This window comes from Pteropus medius, unplaced genomic scaffold (assembly GCF_902729225.1).
Source record: "Pteropus medius unplaced genomic scaffold, Ma_sr-lr_union100, whole genome shotgun sequence".
Taxonomy (NCBI): domain Eukaryota; kingdom Metazoa; phylum Chordata; class Mammalia; order Chiroptera; family Pteropodidae; genus Pteropus; species Pteropus medius.
The window spans coordinates 36,924,000-36,945,109 of record NW_024354875.1 but is presented as its reverse complement, the minus strand read 5'-3'; the positions used below and the strand labels follow the sequence as shown (position 1 = coordinate 36,945,109).

The 21,110-nt window shown below is 38.9% G+C and overlaps 1 protein-coding gene across 1 annotated transcript in view; it reads right to left on the bottom strand.

Annotated features, from left to right (window-relative positions):
- The window catches only part of OSBPL6 (oxysterol binding protein like 6), a 181,122-nt gene extending 160,617 nt beyond the window's left edge, over positions 1-20,505 (bottom strand). The window contains exon 1 of the mRNA XM_039855937.1: positions 20,386-20,505. The gene's annotated coding sequence lies outside the window, so the exon portion shown is untranslated. The remainder of the gene's footprint in view (positions 1-20,385) is intronic.
- Between the last annotated feature and the right edge of the window lie 605 nt (positions 20,506-21,110).

Genomic DNA, 21,110 nt, shown 5'->3' with positions numbered 1-21,110 from the left:
TCTTAAGATTGTACCAGCTCACGTCCCCGAGTTTCCAGCAGTGGCATAGGAGGGGAAAGCCAGGCAGGGACCAGTAGACGGACTGAGCTGAGGATCCAAGATGACCGAGGCAACTATAATGCAAAGGAAATGAGAGCTTCAGACAGAGAGAATTCTGGAGATGTGCAGAGAGTTGCCTTCAAGAATTCAGCTGACTCCTCCTACTCATGGGTGTAAGGAAACTAAAGCGGCTGGAGAAAGAACCACCAGAAAGGATTAGCGATTACAGTTCAATGCCCTCACTCACACAGAATCCAGAACAGTGCGCGCTTCCCTCTGCCAGACTGGAAAACCTCATGATTCAGGGGACACTCGGCAGAGTACAAAGGGTCTTGCCCAGTCCTGGGAACTAATTAGCCCTAAATTAAGCACCGTTCTAGGTCCACCTAACAAATCTTAAAACAAGGCTTAAAGAATCTATTTCCAAGTAAGTTAACTGCATCACAGAACAAAGCTCAAAAATATTTATAAGAATTTTAAAATATCCAGCGCCCAACAAAGTAAAATTCACAATATTTGGCATCTAATAAAAAAAATTACCAGGTCACAAAGAAGCATAAAAATTTGACTCATAATGAGGAGATCAATCAATCTTACTTCAGCTGATAACAATATTAGAATTAACATTAAAAGTTATAATTGTATTCTGTATGTTCAAAAGTTAAGTAAAGAGATGGAAGATATTTCAAAAGGCCTTCTACAGATGAAAACCACAAGGTTTGAGATTAAAAATACACTGTATGGGATTAGTATTTGAGACATTACCAAAGAAAAGATTACTAAATTGAAGACATAATCCAAAGTAACACAGAGAGAAAACAGAATTTTTTTTAAATGAACAGAGTATCAGAGAGCTTTAAGACAACTTCAATGAGTCTAATATACTGGTAAATAGAGTCTCCCAAAGAAAAGGAAAGCAAAGAAGAGAAAACATTTTTTGAAAAAATTATGACAGAAAAATTTCAAACTTTTTTGAAAACTAAAACCCCACAGATCCAAGAAGCTCAATAAACCTCAAGCTAAAGAGACATGAAGAAAACCATATCATGGCATATCATAATCAAATTGCTCAAGACCAGTGATAAAGAGAAAAATCTTTAAAACAGCCGAGGGGGAGGGGGGGGAAGACACAATATGTACAATAATAAGGCTAACAGCAGATTTATCACTGGAAACAATTTAAGCTAGAAGGCTGGAAGCAATATCTTTAAAGTATTGAAAGAAAATACTATTGTCTACTCAGATTTTTATATCCAGTGAAAACAGCTTTCAAAACTGAAGGCAAAATAAAGGTATTTTGAACACAAAAATTCTGAAAAAATTCATCGTCATTAGACATAAGAAACGTTAAAGGAAATCCTTTAAGCAGAAGGAAAATGACTCCAGAGGGAAATATGAACCCACAAAAAGGCATGAAGGGTACTATCAATGGTAAATACATGACTAGATATATAGGAATTTTTAAATTACTATTAAATCTCTTTAAAAGATAATAGACTATTTAAAATATGATTACGATGTAATGTGGGGTTTTACAACATGTGTAAAGTTAAACATATGATAACAACAGCACGAAGGCTGGAGGGGAGAAATGAAAGTACAGTTGACCCCTCAATATCATGCAGGTAAAGGACACTGACCTCCAGTGCAGTCGAAATCACTTCTGACTCCCAGAAAACTTAACTACCAACAACCCAATGTTGACTAGAAGCCTTACTAATTACTTAATTAATATGTATTTTGTTATATATATTATATACTGTATTCTTATAATAAAGTAAGCTAGAGAGAAGAAAATGTTAAAAGCATAAGGAAGAGAAAATACATTTACAATATTTACTGAAAAAAATCTGTGCATAAGTGGACCCACACAGTTCAAATCCATGCTGTTCAAGGGGGAACTGTATGCTATTATAAGGTTCCTACAGAGTAAGTACTCATTGCTGTGTCACATTGGAATGGCTGGTTAATAACTACAACCCCAGCTCTATCTGAATTCTACCATTCCCCCAAAATTGCTCTTTCTAAATGGTTCATTTGTTTATTCAATAAACTTTTTACTAAGGAGCAATGCAATGGACTGAATGTTTGTGTCCCCAAAAATTCTTCTATTGAAATCCTAACACTCGAGATATTAGGAGGTGAAGCCTTTGGTGGGGCTGGGAGAGGGGGTAATTAGGTCATGAGATCATGAATGAGATCAGTGTTCTTATGAAAAAGACCCTCAAGAGCTCTCTCCCTCTTACTGCCATGTGAGGATAACAGAAGACTGCAACCCAGAAAAGGGCCCTCATCAAAACCGGACTATGTTGGCACCCTAACCTTGGACTTCCAGCCTCCAGAACTGGGAGAAATAAATGTCTGTTTATTATAAGCCACTCAGTCTATGGCAGTTTATACAGCAGCCCAAACTGACTAAGACAAGATCTGTATGTGCCTTCGATGTGATGATTTTAAAGCTGACATCAGATCTGAAAAAGCACTATAACTGCAGTAACTAGCACATGTAAGAGCAGCCACGAACCCTAATCTACACACCAAATTCTCAGGATGAAAAATATACCATTCTGGAGGAATGTGCACGGCAAGGCCTGCAGGCGAGATGCCAGGCATTCTTCATTCAGAAAGTACTAAACCCATCTGTAGATAGATAAGTAGGCACTATAAAACAGATGAAGAGAGAGGGGTGGCTTTCTCCTGCAAAGTCCTCCAGCATCTAAGAGTCCATCCCTGCCAGGGCCCGGGAGCTTCGGTCAATATCAGTCAAGCATCTCCAGAGCAGCAGGGCTGGGGTCCTGAAGGAAGAATCCACTCTGGGTTCAACCTAATAAAAGAGCTGTGGGGTCTCTCACTCCTTTTTCTGAATGGTGGATCTTTGCTCTGTGCTGAAATACCTTGAGAGCCAGCCACTGTTACTGAGCCAAGGGACATGACCTCAGTAAACCTTTTACCCCACAGCCCTCCTGAGGTCCTCAGGACAACAGAGCCCTTAGCGCAGCAGCTCTGAACTGGGCACAGAGCCTGGGTGCCCCACACACACCTGGGCCTGCTCGGCAAGATAATCGCTAGGGCCTGTGAACGACAGTGGGGCTATGCAATAAACCTGACAAGCTCAGAGGGGCCACAGGGCAGGCCCAACAAGCTCAGTGGCCAAAAATAACTATACAGGAAGGTCTGATAACAAATTCCTAACTGGACAGGTCGTAGCAGGTAGTCACGTCCCAGGCCAACAGCTTCCTTAGCAAAGGTCAGTCTTTACCTTAACTGAGCTCTATCCATTGTTCTTATGCATGTAGGATAACATACCTTTGAGATGTCAGTCATTTCCTTTTCCTACTCCTTGAAGGCACAACCGCAAGCACCAGAGCACAGACCACAGACTCCCTCATTGTTACCTTGTTTCCCACATACCATCTCTATGTGCTGTAAATGCTAAGTATTAACTATCCTATGCCTAGCAATGTAAAAGAAGGATATGTTTCTCCATTTTGCCTTTTATCTACTCCTAGAGATTTCCCCACTTTGCTTCCTCCCAGCTCCTTAATCTACCACCAGTAGATTTCATGTAACCCTCCTTACGTCTCCTCTTTTGATTCTAATGTATAAAATAAGTTGCAAAACTGCCATTCTCTGGAGCACTTTCTCAATTCGTTGAGATTTTGCTTCCTGGCAATTGTCATCAGTTTGTCTCAAATTCATAAAAATTCTCAAAAAAAAAAAAAAATACCATTGGTCCCATCACCATTTTTTCTACATCTATACAAATATTTGCAAATCAACCTTAATGTGGTACCATGTACCAGGTCAGGATAGTTTAGTAGCCAGGCACATGATAGTTGGTATAAGTCTGGCACTGACTTGGACACCTCACTCAACCTCTCAGAACCTCATCCACAAAATGAGGAAGGTAGACCAGATGGTATCCAAGATCCTTTCTGTGACTCTGATAATGCTGGATGTTAATGTGTTAGTTAAGTCTCAGGCATTGAGACATTAAGAAAACATAATGACAGATACTTCTGGTATCTGTTTGTCACAAAATACTCTAAGTAATCTGAGCCCTTATTTTGAAGGATGGCCATTCTTTAACCTCTCAAATTATCATTCTGATTTTATGAAAATCAGTTGATAACCAACTGCTAATTTTCAATACTGCCTACCAATGTATATATATATATATATTTTTTTGCCGTAACATTGGTTTGTAACATTATATAAGTTTCAAGTGTACGACACTGTAATTCTACAACTGTAGATATTCCAATATGCTCACTACCAAAGGTCTAGTTTCCATCTCTCACTGTGCAATTGACCCCCTTCACTCATTTTGCCCTTTCCCCAGCCCCAATATGTTCTTTAACAGAGTGTTAACCATGATTCTTAATTATCTTAAAATTGGAAAGATGATTTTAATCTTGATTCTCAATAAAATAGTAATATACATTTGTAAAGCATATAATTTTAGGAAAATTTATCTCAAGGCTTTCTGGAATTCCTAAAGAAAATCCATCTATTTTAGAAAGAAAATTCTAAAGAATTATGGAAAATAGCTTAAATGATCAAATAACACCCTCCTGCCACAACGCGCAGTAATATATGCTGGCACAAAGCACTTTTAGATGTAATATCATCATCAGAGTCCCATATTTAAACTGAAACTTGGGGGCAGATGTATGAGCTAATTTGTTAGGAACAACATTCTACCACCACCCTCAAAAAGAGATTACTAATTTCCTGTTTTCAGTACAGTCATCATACCTTTGCCAGCTGAGGAGAAATGAAGAAAGTTATGATTTATGGGTAGCTTTTAAATTAAAAGTATCTGAAAAACAGAAACTTTTTTGCATTTTACTCATACATGTCAAATGGCCTGTTTTAAGCCAAAAAGAACCGACTAGAAAGCTTCAGCATATTCAACTTCAAGAAATGCATTTTAACCTTTGTTTACTTTATTCCTGGCTTTGAAAAATTTAATCCCTAAACCTTATCATTTCGCATTATGTGGCTTGCTCACAAGGACTAATTAGGCATTCTTCTCAAAGTTGTTTTTGTTTGTTTGTTTGTTAAATTGTACACCTGAATCAAAGTTGTCTTTAATATTTTTTACATAGAGAAACAAATAGTCAGTTGCTGCCCTATAATGGACATTGGAAAATAGAAGTATAGCACTGCTTTATCTAAATACGGTTTCCTTCAAAGTTTAAGGGAAAAAACTCCATAAGTTTTTTCTTCAGTGCTCCCAAAGATTAGAGTGTAAATACAAACTGAACAAACCTACAATTAGCATTTCTAATAGCAAACAATGTACAGTGTAATTTTATATGAATCAGTTAACAAAAATTATATATTCAACAACATTTACTGAAAGGCCACTACGTACAAAGCTATGTGATGTGGGAGTTAAAAAGATGAATAGATGAGCTTTCCATTTGTATGAAAGCCTTTTAACAGCATTAGTTTTGGGGATTTAACAAGAGAAAATAAAAAACAACCCTTAATGGCTATCAGTCGCATTGAGACTCCCAATGGCATCTGAGCAGTCATTCGAAGGCAGCTAAAGGTTGAAGACTCAGTATCTCAGTGAGCCAGGAAGCCATGGGATATAGCCTCAAACCTAGGCAATAAATCAGTCTGTCTCCTTCTAAAAAGACTAGGAAAACACATAGCAGCAAATACACAATCGTTCTCAGGAGCAATTCCATAGAAATATTAAGTGTGTAGAAGGAGTAATGGTTCGGGCTTGAGAGAAAACAGCAGAATTGTTTAAAGCAGAATTTCCACTGTAATGCCAAAAATCAAAAGGCTGCCTTAATATACTGACACATGGAAGCTCTCGTTTTGATTTTAGAAAACTGAGTTTTATGTATGTTTCTTCTAATCACCAGTCGGGATTAATAATTTTGGTCATATTTTTACTATCTGCCAGATAGTATTTATACACTGAAGATGGCAAAACCAAAGCGTCCAATCCAAAATCCAAAGCATCCAATGGACATATGCTAGTTCCAATTTTCTCTCAGAAAAATAAAACAATTCATAAACTATCATTAAGTAATAGCCACTAAACATTACCAATGTACTAAATGTCGAAGTGAACTAGACCAAGTTGAATTTGAAGGAAACTTTCTATTTGAATATTTATCCATTAACTGAAAAACTAAGAGGCATTTAAGTTTTCTATGGCTACTTTAGTTGTCGTGTGTTTGATGCTACTACTTCAACAGCAGCGATAATGCCCTAATTCCACTGGTGATATCTGGTTAGTTTTCATCAGGAGCCAGAAAAGCTCAGAACACTTAACGTGACAATTGGAGAGTTAGGTTCTAATAGCATACCCATGTTACAGTCAAGGAAATCACTGCAGCAAGTCACTTAACTACCGTGTGCCTCAGTTTCCCATCTCTAAAACGGAGCTAATAAAAGTATTAATCAACAGCATTATTGTGAGGATTAAATGAGTTACTTCAAGTAAAGCACTTAAAACTATGCCTAGCACATAATAAATTGCACATGCACCAGATACCATTATTGTGACTACATTTTCACAACTCATAAGACAAATCTTTTTTACTCATCCTTTCCATATGCTCTTAGTGGGAATAAAAGAATGATTTTAAAAAATGTCTGAAGGACTAGGCTGTTAAAGGATATATGACAAAGGTCTTAAAGCGTTCATATCCCTGAGTCCTTAATATTGCCATTCTAGGGAATAATCAGAGTTGTATACAAAGATCTCTAGACAAGGCCATTTGTCACATGAATGATCATGCCAAAAAACCACCTAACTGCCCAACTAGAATTAAGTAAAACTTGGCAAGTAATAAAATAGAATATTCTGCATCTATTAAAAATTACATTTAGTTATAGAGACAGTAAAAAGATCAGTGGTCGCCAGGGGTCAGGGGAGGAAGGGATGAACAGGTGGAGAAAAGAGGATTTTTAGAGCAGTGAAACTACTCTGTATGTTACTATAACAATGGATACAAGTCATTACATATTTGTCAAAACCCATGGAATGTACAACAGCAAGAGGGAACCATAACAGTAAACTATGGACTTAAGGTGATGATGATGTGTCAAAGTAGGTTTGTCGATTGTAAAAAATATCCCACTCTGGTGTGGGGTGTTGACAATGGACATTGAGCTTGTTTAGGGGAAGAGGGTACGTGGGAAATCTCTGTACTCAATTCTGCTGTGAATTTAAAACTGCTCTAAAAAATAAAGTCTACTTCATGAAGTTTAGAAGAATAATCAATGACAAGAAATATTCATGATACATTGCTGAGTAAAAGAAAGCAATTTGCAAAAAATTGAAGAAATATATCCAAATGTTAAAATTTAGCTTCTAGAAGAAATATTATTATAGGTCATTTTAAAACACAGTTTTGTAAGTTTGCAAATTTTTCTAAAATAAACTTGTATCACTTTTAATACAGTTGAAATTTTTAGGACTTTCCTTTAAAATGTCACCCCACTTTCAATTCAAACCTATTGAAAAAAGGCATATATATTAAATACGAGATAATCACTGACCTGAACTGATACATCTAATATCTCCATAAACCAAAAAAATCTCAACAAGTTACTTAAAATCCTGTATCTTTAAGGTATTATACATTTATTCCACAAATATTTATTGAGCACCCATCCAAGGTCCTGGGAATACAGCATCTAAGCTAGACACTGGAAACAACAACAAATAAACAAATAAGGAAGGAGGCATTCTCAGACAGGGATGCACTGGGGCGGGGGGTGGGGTGGCAATGGACATACTTCAGTGGAGTGCTGGGGAAGACTGCTCTGACATTCGAGCGGACAGAGGAAAGGTGAGCAGGAGCCCATCAAGCAAAGCAGAGGGGAGGAGTGTGCTAAAGAAAGAAAAAGAACAAGCGCCAAGGCCCTGAAGTGGGAATAACCCAGGTTTATTTAAAGAACAGCAAGGAGGCCAGTATGGCTGGTTCAGTGAAAGTTGGGTCTTAACAACTCTGCATCTAAAATGCCTTGAGGTTACTAAATTATTATCTAAAATAATTGGTTAAGAGTCCAGGCTTCGGGGTCACACAGGCTAGGTTCGAATCCAGCTTGGTCACTTCCTTTAAATACACTGTGAGCTGGTCACCTCCTATCTGGACCATGGCTTTCTCATCTGTAAAATGGAAGTAACAGTATCTACCGCAAGAGCAGTTGCAAGGCTTTAAACAGTAAGATAATCATCTCAAATGCTTCGGAGAATGTTTGGCAGACAAGAAATGCTACGTGAATGGTAGCTGGTCTTAAAAGTGCTCTTCAAACAAACAAACAAACAAAAAACAACTCCTAGAAATGGCACTATTTATACAGAATCACATCAGTATCTCCACAAGCCTAAAAACCTATATTGAATTACATCAATATAAATAGACTATATCCTACCTGACCTTTTGCTTTTTCAGTTACATGCCATGTCCAGAAATTCTACTACATGTTATTTTGTCAAGAAAAGCCAATGAATCCCCAGTGCAATCTCTCTGGTCCCAAGAAAGATAAGGGGAAAGGCTTTTCAGGGTCTTTTTTCAATCCTTACTTTCCTTGACTCTTCTATAATGTTTGTGATAGCCCATTTCTCCTCCTAGAAATGCTTTCCAACTTGGGGACTTGACTGTCTGTCTCCAGCCTCTTTATCTAACTGTTCCTTCTCTACCTCAGATTTCTCCTATTCTTCCCATCCTCTAAATATGTCATCAGTTCCTAAATTATCCATGCCCCTCTTACCCACAAAACCTCCTCAAATGCTTCCCCGTCCCTAGAGGTACTCACAGCACTAAATCACATTCTTGGTGTGACACTTACCTCATTACACTTCATATTATACTAAATTATGTCTTATCTTCCCTCATTGGATGGGCAGGTTCTTGAGAGCAGGATCGACAACTTAATTCTCTTTCTTTCTCCCTCAAGACCTAACAAAATCTCTTGAACGTAGTCATTGTTATAAGTAACTAAGTGGGTAAGAATATAAAATACTTTTAATACGTTAACATTAAAACAGAGCCTTGCAAATACTGTTGGCAATTTTCTTGTCTTTCTCAAATTAGCTTTTGATTTGTAACAAGGCATAAGATAGATGGCTGTATTTACATTTTACATAATGAATAGTAATATATCTAATTTTCAATTAACATGCTAAAAATAATAACAGTTAGCACTTACATAGCACTTGCTATGTGCCCATTCTAAAAAAAATGTATTTGCATTAACTCACTCTATCCTCCCAACAATCCTTTGTGTTACTATTTTTACATTTTCCATTTCACGAATGAGGTAACTAAGGCAGAGAAGGGTTAAATGACTTATTCAAGATCACACAGCTGGACAAAGTGAAGCCAGGATTTGAACCTGGGCAGCCTCAGCCTCAGTCTGTGCTTGTAATCCAAAGCCTCACCTAAATAGCCATTGACCTAATTCTACATAAAAATCTAATTCTACATAAGCATTTTTGAACTTATTTAGAAGTTTTTATGGAAACTTGTTATTCATAAGTAATATATTTTTTCTGTAACATAAACAAACTATATCACAGTTCTGGTTAAAATATACTTATACAATGTACTAATGCATATTTATAATGTCAATTTTGTATTAAATTCGTATTTATACTGTATTAAATATTATAATATCATTTATACTGTATTAAATATTATAATATCATAAGTTATTTTATCCTACTTCCGAACGCTTAAAGGTGTTACCAGTCTAACATGGAATCTTCCTGATTAACTATCTTGGGAAATTTATATTTCCATATAAATATTTCTCTATTCTATATCAATTTTTTAATTAAAAAGCTAAAAATTTTTGTAAATATGTAACATAAATCACACTAATGCTACTTAGCACTAGGTGTCATAGAAGACAACCACAATAATGTTACAATCTTGTTGAAAATTACAATTTAATGTTAGGTTTCAGAAGCTATACTTAGTCTTAATTAATTTCTTACCACTGGAAAATAATGTCTACTATGACAAAGTCCACTTAATTATCAGATGTTGTTATATGTAAAGCTTTTAAGTTAATAAACCCAAATAGAGTGATGGAGAATTCTACTATTAAAATGCAAAGCAAACTTTTAATCAACAAAGTTCTTAAAATGTGATTAGCCACTGCTGATAGTCCTGATTTCTCAGTTGTTAATTTTAAAAAAAAAATTGTTTCCGTCTTTGCCTGACTAAAAGTAAAAACATCCAAGAGTGCTCAAAAGTAAAATCCCATTAACTTTAACTATAAAAATAATCTTCCCAAACCAGACTTTTTTTTTTTTGTCCTTTAAAAGAGTGTAAAGATAATGTACATAGCTTAGACTCTAAAAGATTCATTCCCCAGGTCCTTTTCCTTGCTGTTCCCTCTGCAAAGAAAAGATCTGCACCCAGACTTTTTCTGACCCTTCCCATCATTCAGGCTCAGCTCAACCTAGCCAGGCCTTGCTTGGCCACCCCAAGAAACCTACTCTTATGGTGTGAACTGTGTCTCCCAAAAAGATATATTGAAGTCCTATCCCCAATACCTCAGAATGTGACCATATTTGGAAACAGCGTTGTTACAAGGTAATTAGCTACGATGAGGTCATACTGGAGTAAGGGTTAGTCCTTAATCCATTAGGACTAGTGTCATCATGGGAGGAGGAGATGTGAACACACACAAAGACTCAAGGAAGGAAGCCATGTGAAGGAAGCAGAGACTGGAGTTATGCTACCACAAGTCAAGGAATTCCTGGGGCTGCCAGAAGGTGGAAGAGGAAAGGAAGGATCCATCTCGATTTTGGACTTCTAGCCTCCAGTACTGTGAAAGTATACATTTCTTTTGTTTTATGCCACCCAGTTCATGGTACTTTGTTATGGCAGCCCCAGGAAACTAATAACCCACCACCAACAACTACTCTTGCCCCATCAGTCACTTTTACTGTCATCATAGTTAATAGTATCTAAAACAGCAATGTTCTTTTACTGATTGTCTCCCTTCATTAGAATCTCAGTTCTAGGAGAGCAGGGGCTTTTTCCGATGTCAACGTACAGAGCCTGGCACACAGAAGGTGCTCAAGAAGATAATAGGATTAAAGAATATCAGAACATTCAGAGCAACTATACTCTCTTATATTCTAATAACAATGTCTAGTACCAGATTTATCTAGCCCTGAGTGAGACTTCGTACCATCTTAACTATCTGGCACTATCTGGGAAAAAAAATCCTATGATCTGAAGAAAAACAGCTTCAGCAAAATGAGAGGCAAGAAGCATTCCTTACTACTTCACAGATGTGTCTGAAATAAATTTATTTTTTCAATCAATGTTTCCTATGTGTCAGGAGGGAGACTCATCTCCTAGAAGGGCAGCATGCAGAGGGGTCAGAAGCCCGATGGCAAATGGAAGGAGAAAGCAAAAGATCTTCAAGAAACACAAGTTAGTTAAAAGACAAAGGAGAAGAATTCTCAGGTTATTTGGAAAGGGAGCAACTGGCGCCCCATAGTCAAAGCCATCGTTAGTGTAGGTATGAACAACCACAAGCATTCTTAGTCTCTGTAGGGGGCTCTCAGGTGTTGGGGTCTCTATATGCAATTTTTTAAAAGTTAAGTATATAAAACATTCTAGAAAGATTTCCATTTTTTAAAAAAAGGTTTGAAATTAAGGGAGGAAAGGTTCATGTTTAATGGGGGTGTCACTTGTGGGGATTACTTCTTTCCTTGATGATCCAGAAAAATGAGGAGCTAAGAACAGGGAAATGTGCTCTGAGGGAACCAACCAGATGCCCAACAGAATGGAGGTCGAAGGAGCTTTAAAGACAGAAAAGAAGAGTAATGGGGCCTGGCCCCCAAAAAGGAGCCCCCCCCCACACTATGGGAGACAAAATATACAAGGAAGCAACCAAAGAAAAACAAACAGTGAAATGGGGGAATGAGAAGAAGCTGCAGAGTTGTATGGGATAGTGACTGCCATGGTGTTTTATGAAGGATGAGGGGTGACGGTGCTAGAAGGAAGGAATGTTCCAGAAGAGGGAGACTGGTGCGAAAGGGCAATGGCAGGACAACGGGGGCTGAGAGGGAACAAAAGGCCTCTGGGTTGGGGAGAGGGAAGGGTAGCACCCTTGGAAGCAGCTGACCTTGGTGACTGATGCCTGCTTTACCCCAAACTGGTCAGAAATTAAGATTTACTACTTGGAAGTTCCACATATGATAAACTAATTTTGCAAAAACCATAATGTTGACCATTAAAAAAAATACTATTAAAATGTAATACGATGTTATTTGTATTTGATTTCCGAGGTACTTCTGAATTTTATAGCACCACAGGGCAGGTTAGCATGAAATCAGTCATCGCTGGAGCAGTCTACAGAGAAAATGTAGTTATTTTGGTTTTCTGGTTATTTGTATTCTAGGTAAATGTAATGATTAACAACTGTATTCTGTCTACATAAGACTTAACAGTTCTCTAAGTGTTTTCACATACTAATGTGAAATGTGATCATCCCAGTGACCATTTTACCCTCATTTAGCAGATGAGGCTCCCAGAGGTTACTGGCCTAGGGTGAGCTGCTTAGTAAGTGGAGAGACTGGGGAAAGAACTTGGGTAGCCATGATCCCTACTCAAAGGCTCTTCCTGTCAAATATATACTGCTTCTCCAAAGGGGGGGAAAAAAGTGTATTACAAGATCACAAGACAGCAGGCTATTTTCACAGAAGGATATATTGAAAAAAAGAAATTAAATGTGTGTGGCAAGAAGCAGCAGTTTAGCACAATATCGTTATTACGTGTATTTACTATATGCTGCTAATCTCTTAAATGCAGTTATATGTTCATTCATGTCAGATAAAACCTGCTCCCAAAATTCTAGTAGGAATTAGATATACTAGATACAGTAGTTAAGGATCCAATACATCTTGAAGTTTCAACAGCCCTGGGAAGTTATAGAAAGGGTTTTCTAGCTACTCCCACACATCCTTCATAAAGCCAAGCTCCCAAAGGTCATTCTAGTGCCTCCTCTTCTGTGATGAGCTTTTCTGACCCTTCCTCATCCACCTCTAGCAACCTTTGCTCTTCAAATCACTCTGCTTGGACACCTAAAGCTTCTCTGCTGCTACAAGGTTGCTGCCTATTCCTCCTCATTTCCAAATAAACTTGTTTGAAAAAGAACATAGCCATTAAAATGTCAGAACTTCTGCAGAGAAAAGAAATACCTGTTACTTACTTTATTCATTTATTAGGATACATATCTAATCCTAAATTCATGCCTAGAGGTTAAAAGAGACTGGCACAACGTTTTCCCCTGTATATTTTGTCAGTGTTATTCCTGACTTAAAACTACCAATTCCAAATGAAGGGCTATATCTACTAACTATGCATAAATATGTATTAATGATGATAACTAAACTATTTTTATTTCTTTTGGGGAAAATTATTTTGTAGCACGATATTTCTGGTCGTGCTTGGAAAGTTTTTTATTTTCTTCAATGTAACTCATAATTCTTCATATCATTGTTTATTAAATTCTATCAGCATATAATTACTGTTCCCAAAGCTATGACCCACCAAGCATTAAGTTGTTACCTCGGCTTTTTCCATCTTACTATTGTGTGCCTTAATATTCGGTACCCCTTTGTGGGCCCTTGGAGGACAAAGGTACAATGAAAAAATCATTCTTATGAAAGCATGTGTCTAAGAGCAGAATACCATAAAAAGTTTTAGAAGTTATTATAAAAATATTCCAGGCAATAGATATTTCAGGAGATGAAGGGGATAATCTCATCATAAAAGTAGGAAGACGGAAGAGATAAGTGATTCCCAGGACAGGCTCCCAAAACCAAGGCCGCTTTTTTAAAAATGCAGGTCCTAGACACCATACCAAACCTCAGGGGCAGCAGAGGATTTCAAGGCTGTGACCCATAAAATAACATTTTTCTGTCTTATCATTGTAAGCTACATCTGACGAAGTTGGAGCTAGAAATTAATATCGTTGCAATTTCTGTGCTCTTTCACCACCTTCTTCAATGTCTGTTCTCCCTGAATCCTCTTCCCCTCCCAGGTCCTAATCAATGTCCCCTGAGTCTCCCTCCCAGTAAGAGCAGTTAGCTGGAAGCACCGTGGCAAGGGCAGGGCAACTGCTTCTAGTTTCCCTCCTCCTTGAATGTTAGCCTGTCAGGGTAGTAGTGAGGGTGAGTCTTTATGGCAACTACCATGGTATTATATCAACGCACAATGGGACCCAAAGTTGCAAAGGAACATTATTGGTTACAACTACTTAACATTCTTGATCAGTACAAGTGAGCCTCAAAAAATTTAAAAATTATCTTGGTTTGAATAGATAATACTTCACATATTTAAAACTTCAAACAGTAGTAAAGGGTGTACTAAATAAGTGTCCCACCCATCCCCGCCCCAACCACCCAGCTCTCTTCCCCAGAGGCAATCACTATTACCTGTTTCTTGGGTCACCTTCCAGAGACAGTCTTAACAGATACAAGCATAAACACATATTTCACAGCAATGGCTATATACTACTCTGCACCTTGATTTGTTCCCTTATATCTCAGAGATCACTCCATGTTGGCAAATACAGAATGATCGCATTCCTTTTAACAGCTACCTAGTTTTATTTCTCCTCTTTATTTAACCAGTCCCATACTGATGGACATTTAGCTCCCTCTAAATTTTTTCTCATTACAGATACTGTTGCAATGGATGTCGTTGTGCAAATTCATTTTGTGATGTACAAGTATATCTGTCGAAAATTTTCTTAGATTTCCTGGGGTGAGAAGTTAGGTAAATTTTTAATTATGGCAATATTTCCAAATTGCTACATAGATGCTAGACCATTTTGTACCCCTATCAAGAATGTATGAGCCTGCCAGTGTCCCCCAAAGCCTCGCCATCAGAAGGTATTAACGAATGTCAAGATCTTTGCCAATTTAATACTAGTTAAAAATTACATTTCTTTTATCCTGAGTTGAACATAATTTCACATTTGTAAGTACCATTTGCAATCGTGTCTTCGTGAACTGTTTGTTCCTTGCCTTTGCCTCCTTTTCTATTAGATTAACTGTCATTTTTCTCATTGATACATCAGAGCTCTTTGATATTAGTTACTCCTCGTCTATGACATTTTATAGTTTTTTCCTAGTGTGGTGATGTTTATCTCCTGCCTGTACACATACTATCTTTTCTTAAATGAAGTTTGATTTATCAATCTTTTATCTACCCCTTCTGTATTCTTCAAGATTTTTAAAAGCTTTTTTTTTTCAAGTGTAGAGACAGACATCTCCCCTAATATCTGATCTCCATAAGCCTTCTGATTGATACTTTTATTTCCTCTGTTGGTACTTCTTTAAATGAGGCTGGAAGACAAGCTGAGATATAATATCCATCTACTTCCAGCCCTGACCTTCCTATTCCATTATTCTGAGTTCTTGTGAATTTTGGCCTCTCCTTCTCTCTTGCTTTCTTCATGGAGTTCAACATGAACCCTACATTTGCCCTACCTTTGAGATCATATTCTTTTTATAGTTCTTGCTTCAATTTGAAGTTTACTGAGATCAAAAAGAATTTCATTAATGTCTTTTCATAATCAACATGCCATTCAAACTGTGCTACTTTTTCTATTCTAGGGAAATTATGCAACAAAAACTGTTCAGATTGTTGCCTGATGGGGTGAGAATATGCAAAAACTTATCTAGCTGCTACAGATAAACAGAAAGCAAAAATGGTATCTTACTTTAACATAAAATGAGACTTTAGACTTTACCTCCAAAACAAAACCTTTTAAAAACAAAACCTTTTTATTTTAATGGTCTCTTAGATAATTTATTCTTCAAACTTTAATAGTTGACAACATTGTATTATGTATTAAAAATATCAAGGTAAGGAGATGTGAAATAAAGCTATTACTGGAAATTGAGGCCAGGTTTATTTTAGGTTTGATTTTTGAAAAATAGATTCTAAAAATATAGTGCTGTTGTTCTCTCTTCTACTTCCACACTCTTTTCAAAAAGGTGGAGAGGTCTGTCTCAAGAGCTTCAGTGAGAACTGCCTTGATAAGATGCGAGATAAAAAAATAAAAGTTAAAGTTCCACTTCTGACTCAATTCCCTCTACACTTTGATTTTCTCTCATATTAGTATATAGAAAGAGAATGACAAAGGAAAAGAGATAGAAAAATATACAGCTCAAGATAATTTATGGGTATCAAAAGAGCAAACACCAAAAAAAATTAAATACTGATTTCTGTAGCATTTATTCTTCTCATCATACCCTCAAAAACAAAGCCTTTTCTTTAAAAACCTAAGAAAAATTTTAAACATGTGTATGATTTCACTTTCTACACTAGCCACTTGTGTAGAATGATAGAAAGGAAGCTTAAAATCCCACTGTGGAGGTTGCTATTGGGTCATTTTCTCATTCACTTACCCATAATTTAGGGACAAACTTTATTTTCTGTTACCACCAACAGAAGTAAATTGTTTGGCACATTATCTCCTAGCTATATTTGCACACGGGACTAGCATCTCATGGGGAAATCTCTGGGCCTCAGTTTTCCCACCTGAAAATGGGAGAGGTCAGAATACAAGTTTTTTAAAACCCTTTTCAGCTCTAACATCTTATGAATCTAATATAAAGGTTATTCACACAGACATCAGCACTTAAAGCAAATATGAGTATTTCCAGTGTTTGGATATTTTCTTCATATATTTCATAAATTGACATATAGCTTTTCTTGAACAGAAAAACAAAATCCATCATATCAAAAGAAGATAATTTTTGTGTCTGAATCATGATTTCTTTGTACTGTCTCATAACACTGGTGAAATATATTCATATGATAACATGCCAATATTTTACTTAAATGTTTTTTACTTATTTAAACTTATTTTTACTTATTTAAACTTATTTTCCTATTTACTTAAATTTATTAAATTTAAGAGCTGAGTTATATACTTAATGCTCTCTGTAACCCAGTTTTCCCTTAGATAGTCCTGAATATTAAGCTACTGAGATAGTCCTGAATATTAAGCTACTTGGGTTTCCTAGCTCTGCCTTTTGTCAGCTTACCATATAGATTTTCCTATCAGAAGGAATTCCCTGTTTAGTTTTCTCCAAATGGAGAACTCTCATCTCAATCAGCAGCCTTCTAACCAGGTGCCCTGCCTTGGGTCTCACCCCTCCAATACCACCTCCCCTCTGGCAAATCCATCAGTTCCCTAGACTTTATGAACCTTCTGAGTGGTTCACTGTTGGAAAATTTTACATGGCTTCCTCTACTTCTATTCAATCCATTTCCTCTGTCTGAGATGGCCTTCCTTTTCTCAGCAAGGCCACTTCCTGCTCATCCTTCCTGTAAGTCTCTCCCATGAATTCTTAGCAACTCATGACTATATTCAGGGACTGCTTCCTCATTCCTCAGTTGTCACTTTGTAGGTCTTTTGGTACAGTAGCCTGCTCTGCCTTCTGATGACTCTGTATTACCCTTATTTTCTTTTTCCTTAAAACTTTAAAATTATCACTGACCCATGCATCACTCTTTTTTTTTTTAAATATGATTACCTATGAACTTATCACCAAACCCAAGTATTCTATCATTACCAATAACTTACATCCACCTATGTGTTCCTCCCCATGCCATCCTCCTGGTCCTCTCAAAAGACAACAGCTATCCCAAGTTTAAGTTCATCATTCTCTTGCCTTTTTTAAAAAAATGTGTATTTCAACACACACACACACATATAAATGCTTCTTTCTATTTGATGATTTGTGTTTGCTTGTTTCCCTGGGTTGTGTAAATTAGTACAACAATTTTGGAAAATAATGTAATATCTAGTAAGTTGATATTCACCTTGGTATTTACCCAAGAGAAACACTTGCACATGTGCTCCGGGAAACATGAATGATCACAGCAGCACTCTTTGCAATTTTTTTTTTTTTTACTTATGGTAGGGAAGATGATGACAACTTTGAGAGGATACCATGAGGAAAAAACATTTGACAGTATAAACACATAATGGATGAATCTTAGTGACATAATGTTGAATGCGGCTGGGGTAAGGGGAGTCCCAAAAGCCTACACATAGTATGAGACTTTTTTCAAGATTAAAAACAAACTCAGAAAAAAATTATAATTACTACTTAACCTTTGAAGTAAAAAAAAATCCTTATTTTAAGAATCCATGCTTTATCCTCCTAAACTAGACTATAAACTCCTAAGAGGAGGGACATCTTTTTATTTGTGTCTCCCACATGCCCAAACCAATGTCTTGAACAGGTGGTGCTCAATAAGTAATCATCCATTGAATGATTAGTGAATGCTACCTAACCCTGGCATTTTAATAAAATTTAAATCTCTCTTATGCCACAGTTTCATGAATAAAGTCATATAAAACTTTTATCTACTTATGCATTAACTGAACCACAAACATTTCATCCTGGAAAGAGTTTATTTACCTTCCCTCTTGGACTAAAGTTAATGTAAGGTTAAAGCAATCCAGGGACAAGAAAACTTATCCTATGCAATCTTGTAAAAGTCCAACAGAATCACATTATACTATAACCAAGAGATATGTGATAAACCATCATAATTGAGATATCCCAAAAGGAATGCATCCGCTGAATGCATAGTTACCAACATCAAATTGAAAATGAGCAAAAGCAGGATTTTTAGGCTTTCTAAAAGCAAAGATTGTAATTTCAAAATATTTTGTTTCTACTTTAAGAAAAAATATTTTAGGGGGAAACACAAAATCCAGAGATAAAAGAATAATAGGAATAATATTCCACCAATCAGAGCCTTCCTTATAACCCAATGAGGGCTATGCATATTCTCTGTAGGTGATGATAGCGGAGTTACGCTGCAGCTTCCTACGACCTTGGGAACTCTGCTCATTCTGAGTTACTGTGAGGTCTTCTGTTTCATTTATTATTAGTCTTTGTATCTGCAATGCTGTAGCATTTGATAGAAATATCAGCATTGTGAGCCTGAGTACCTAAAACTGTAGAAATGCTTCCAAAAACCAAAGAGAGTGGGGTAATATAGTCGAGAGGAAAACAAAGTTAAGGATATTAAGATGGGATATTTTTAAATTTTACCTTTGAAGAAAGACCACATTTATTCATCAGTTCTGTGATATACAACCATCCATTAGCATGCAATTTTTAAATTAAAAAAAAAACGTTCAAGAAAAATTATTTTATTTGGAAAATATCACAACCGAATATGATACACAATTTGCTAAAACTAGTCCAGTGATTTAAAAATGGAAATTCTAAAAGAGAAAAAGCCTATAGGACTGTGTCCGGGAGAAAGAAATAATCTAGCAACCCACTAGATTCACTTAGTTTCGTGTCATTTGCTTCACGTCCATTATGTAATGCTTTCCCCTGCTTTAGGTCTCTATGTTTAAGCTACCATTCAGGTATATCACAGAACTGCCACAAAATCATGATAGGTCATAACTTTCGGAAAAAAAGGGGAAAAAAAGCTTAAAAGGTGTCGTGCAGAGATGTGTCTATAACATTAGAGGTTTTTAAAAGATCTGCTGGTGTCATTACTTCTTCCCGGCTTCCTGCCCAGGTCTCCCATCCCTTCCTCCCCCAACAACCCCGGTGACACGATCTGCCGGCAGTTCCCAGCTGGATGGGAAGCACGTTTTGACTGCAATGCAAACCCTGTCCCAGTCTGAACCAGAGAAGGCAGAATCGGCCCTGGCTGGGGTGTGGACGAAAGCTGCAGGGAAGGCTGCAGGGGCGCCAGCAGCGAGAGGGAAGGGGTGCCCCGCGAGGGCAGTCCGCAGTGCACGCGCACAATAAAACCTAATGCACAACTTCCCCGGCCGCTCTTCCCGGCTCCCTGGATTCCCTGAAAGGGGCAGCGTAGGCGTTAGCTAGAGCTGGCGCGGGCGCTCTCACCCGCGCGGGTTCGGTTCTCCGCTGACAATTACATCAGTCCCTCTCCCTTCCCCAGCTTTATACCCAGCAGCCCGAGGGAGCCGGAGCGCCGGGTAGCGCGGGGCTTTGAGGGCGCGAGAGCCAGATGGCCGGAATTCACCCAAAAACGTGGGGAGAGGGCGGCGAGCGGGGACCATGACCCAGAGGCCCCCTCCCACCTAGGCTGCGGGGCTTGACTAGCACCGCCACCCAGCCAGCCAGCCTCTGGAGTAATCCGGCCAGGGAAGCCCCCGAGGGCTACGATGCCTTAGGGGCCCAAAGCCCGGCTGCCCACCGCGTGTCCCTCAGGGTCCTCGACCATCCATCCGGACGTGCACAATGCCCCCGGGCCGCGGTGCAGGCACCGTCGTGTTCGCTCCAGGGGTCCCCTCTGCAGCTAGGACACTTACCTGGAAGGCGAGAGGCGGTGCCGCCGATTCTGCGGCGGCAGCAGCAGCAGGAGGCGGGAGATTGCCGGGCGGGCGGACGGGCGCGCGGGCTGGCTGGGGAGCGGAGGCGCGGGCGCCGCCTGCGCGCAGCCGAGGTCTCCAGTACCTAGAACGGCCGTGGCGGCGGTGCTGCGCCTCCAGTGGTCTGCCGCGCCGCAGCCCCTCCTCTCCCACGGGCGGGGCGCGAAGGCGGGGCGGTGCTCCGGGCTCCCCGCCCCCGGCTGGCTGGCCTTGGCGGAGTGGAACCGCGGCTGGACAGTACTCCCGCTGCGCGCCCGCCCAGCGGGGAGCCCCTCACTGCGCCACCCGGAGAGCCGCGCCTCGGGCGCTGAGCCTGCGATGCGCAACGTCCCTGTGCCTGGTCTCACCCCTGGGCCGCCCCCTTGGGAACCCCCGTTGTTCAGAAATCACCGCCGTGGAGACCCTGGGTGGACATCCCCCGGCCTAAGCCCCTTGGAATCGACCGCGTCCATCCAGACCAGCGGAGGTGGGCCCATCCCCACCTCTGCTTCGCAAGGGGTGGCTCGGAATGTCCCCAGCGCTCGCGGCCTGGAGTGCAGTCGCTCAAGTACCGTGGGAGAGGGATTTTTAAGGGAACAGCAGCCTAGCGGCCTCCCCGCAGGCTCTGGCCAAGCCCTTGCCTCAGGCTGTCATTCAGGCTGATCTGTAAAGCTACTGGACTGTTT